Source organism: Galendromus occidentalis, unplaced genomic scaffold (assembly GCF_000255335.2).
Source record: "Galendromus occidentalis unplaced genomic scaffold, Mocc_1.1 scf7180000075992, whole genome shotgun sequence".
NCBI lineage: Eukaryota > Metazoa > Arthropoda > Arachnida > Mesostigmata > Phytoseiidae > Galendromus > Galendromus occidentalis.
In genome coordinates, this window is record NW_003803982.1 from 191140 (window position 1) to 194791 (window position 3652).

A 3652-nucleotide genomic window follows, 5' to 3' on the forward strand; every position below is an offset into this window, starting at 1 on the left:
TGAGGCGAAAAATTGTGCCTCTTTCGGGAAAAAATTGGAATAGGGGAAGGAAAAGTTCCATCCACTGTGAAAGTCTCGCATCCATATTGGGAGCAGCACAGGGAGCCTGAACATCAGGGGACCGCGCACCGCGATCGATGGAGGGTTCGAAGCCTCTTCTCGATCTTCAGGAGAGCGGACTGACACTAGCTCCCGCATATTTCACCCAGGATGATCGCGCGTCTTCTGTCAGCCGACCATGTCGACCGAAGGTGTACCGGGAGCGGAAGTCCGTTTTCAGTGGGCGGTGTTGCTGCTGCTTCATTAGGTTTGATTCCCGCCGTGTAATTGCCCGTGATGGGCAAGCCGTCCTCGGTCTGGCAGGCAGGCGAAGAAAGTACGCCTGTCAGTTAGTCACCTCGGCATCCTAAACTTGCGGACGTATGTCTCACTGAGAAAGAATTCGTTCTGCCTCATCTTCGTGTCAACTCGCCCCCCGGAACAGAACATATTCCCAGGTGCCCGTCCTCCATCCCTCTCGTAGGGCAATCGAAAATACAAAGCCGCAACTCGGATCTGCACGTGAAATATATCTACCGAAGGGCTGACGCCTATTTGACGGTAGAGCGAGCTTTTCTTATCCGCATCTCTGTCATAGAGGTCAAGTAAATCCCTCATTGAGATGAGAATCCTGACAGCCTGTCTCAGTCGCGTCTGTCCATACACGGCACAGCAAAGCGTTCCGAGAGAACAGCGAGCCCTATATCCCAGTCGCGCATATTTTTTATGGCTCAGATGGAGTTTCTTACCCACAAACTTCATCCGCTCGTTGTCTTTGCTGGATCGCTACGAAAATACTGAGTGTTGGTATGCAAAGTCCCTTGCTCTGTAGAACTCGCTGTCAGATTTCCCCTGGAACAACGCTCCGCGCACCTTAATGAGGTGGTCTAACGACCGTGACATAGCTCTGCCTTCCTCTATCCGGTCAGCTGACGGCCCGTCTGTGGAGTGAATAAGGTTAACGGAGGTTGTCGCTGATTCCGTTTCGCCGGGACTAACGTTCTCATTAGGTCCCAGACTCACAGACACGGAGGTTCAGCTTGGTCGAGCCCCGTCACGGACGCTCGTTGCTTGAGCGATTGTTGGGAGGTTCACAAGCCGTGCTCCCTAGGTCGCAACGTAACGCTCGTTCATGAAGAAGAGCCGCGTTGAGCACGGGACATTCAGGGAGAGGACGAGTAATGCTTCCTAGAGGAAGTCGGAAGCTTTTCCGGTAGTGAAGCCGAGGATAAACGGATCCACGGAAGTGACCGTGCGCCGAAAATTCTGCGCAGCTAGACTCCTTGTCATGAAGGTGATCCATGAAGCCGTATTTTGTGGGTAGTGTTCGATAGACTGCTCCAAAGAAAAAAATGGTAATAAACGGTCGAAAGGAACGATCTTTTCTCAAATTCTCATAATTCCGATCAGCGTTGTCCCGTCGGCACCAGTTACCGGGTTGAGGAGGGAAGGAATACTCCGGGCAGAGGAAGGGGTGCGGGAACCATCTTTATTGGCTTCTTTGTCGACTACCGGTCTATCTCTGCTGAGAACACAACATGCTCCGGTCCCTAGACCTAGACGATGGACGATAAACGATAACTAGGGCTAGGCGTTTGTGGCGGCCGCCACATCCGCCATGAAATCCGCGATTTTCGGCCGGAATGCCCACCTTCCGCGAATTTCGGAGTATTTTTCACGGGATAAACATGGTCAGTGTGACTCCTCCCGTGACAGCCCCGCATCCCGTTCGATAGATTCCAAGGGGACCATCGATGGCGAGATATCCTTATCCGTTCTTCCGCGCCTGTCGCGTATTCGACCCCGCGAAGTTGAAAACAATCGAGATCGAAGCCGGCTACGTCATCGAAAATATACTGTGGTTTGAGGGAAACGATCCAGGGAAGGCTGAACTCCGACTATACTTGTCGGCCAAGAGAAAACTCGAGGCTTCGTCTGATCCGATAGTTTTGTGGATGAATGCGACGGCTCGTTTTCCCGAATTGACGAAGATCGCTCTGACTTGTCTGAGTGTACCCGGCAACAGTGTTTCGGCTGAGAGATCTCTCAGGAAACACGCGACTGTTCTACGAGATGATAGACGTAGTATAAAAAGTAAGAATCTCAGCATGTACAATATGCTTAATAATAACAGAGACGCACTGTGAGTTCTGGTCCTAGCTTCAAGCCTCCTAAGTACCATAAGGTAATTGACGACAGCAGACAAACATAAGCATGAGCTTTCGTTTTGCTTGTTCGGAGCCATGAAGCTGCCCTTGTCTTTTTCCCGAGTTAGCGCGATTCGTCGACAAAGCATCCGCCATAAGTCCGCGATTTTTGCTGGGGAGATCCGCCACAGGTCCGCGATATTCCCGAAAAAAGTCCGCCACAAACGCCTAGCCCTAACGATAACCGATAACTGTCTCGTTGGCTTCGCGATGGTGCTACTGGCGTTGACCTTGTAAGCTTCATTGATCGAAGCGCGTCGGGGATGGGGATGCTCTTGCCGATCACTCTTTTACACTGCGAGGGGCATCACGCAGTCAATGTGTTCCCAATGAGGGAGTCGGGATTCGACCTCCCGACCGGAAGCCTTGGAAGGAGCTACGAGGTAACCCCATCCCGCTTGGAGCGAGCTATGCCTTCTCAAGGAGGAAAATCACGGAGGCAGAGCGGCTTTCGCGAAGAGATCATGTCATGGATACAGAGCGGCTTTCACGAAGGAATCGCGTCATGGGCACAGAGCAATTTCCACGGAGAGATCTCGCCAAGAATACAGCGGCTCATCGCTCGTGCTTCACTTGTATGCTGTGCATTGTGCTATTCCGTATCGCGCTCGGGCGAGTGGATTCCCGCTTCTCTCAGTGCAGCAATCAGAGTAATAAGGATCGGCTGGGCTAGATGGAGATAACTTTGAGGAATGGCAGATCGGGAGAGGAGCTTTCCTCAACTCAGGGAACACACGGAGTCTCACCTTCCCGCACAGTTCGGTCGAAGTTCTCAGAATTCCCAGATTGTATGAAGCATCGTCTACGACGAACCTGATTGCGGGTAGAGCTCCGAGAATTCGGGAGAATCCTGGAACATTCGCCTTCACCCCATCCAAGCATCATCCTAGCTATTGTAGGTCATTTGACGTGGGACGTTCGACGCTCTGTGATCAGAAAGTCAAGCGAAACGAAAAAAGCGACCAGCTCTCCGAGTTGTCCAGGCACTGCGTGCTTTCGGACAGCGGACTTCCGTCCTGCGACCTGCGAGGCGCAGAAGCCACCCAGAAGTTATTAAACTTCGGCATAATTTGCGGCGAAGTATTCCTCCGTATTCCGTCTCCTCACAAGCTCTTTCCCATGCTTCACGGTCACCTCGGACGAGCCCTCTGTCACATACGAGTCGTCGTATGGTGTAGAAGAGGGCTCAAATCTGTGCATATTCCCGGATCCATACATATATTTCTATACAGAGTCCAACAATAAATGTCGCGCATCGGGGAAGGTCGCGTGAGGGGGGGGGAGAGAGGGAGAAAAAGATAACAATCACTGACTCGGATGAAATCATCACGGCAGGTGTCTATCACGTTAGGCAACTCCAATTAGTGCATTAGTGCACGTATGCCCTCATCAGCGACCGTGTAGGA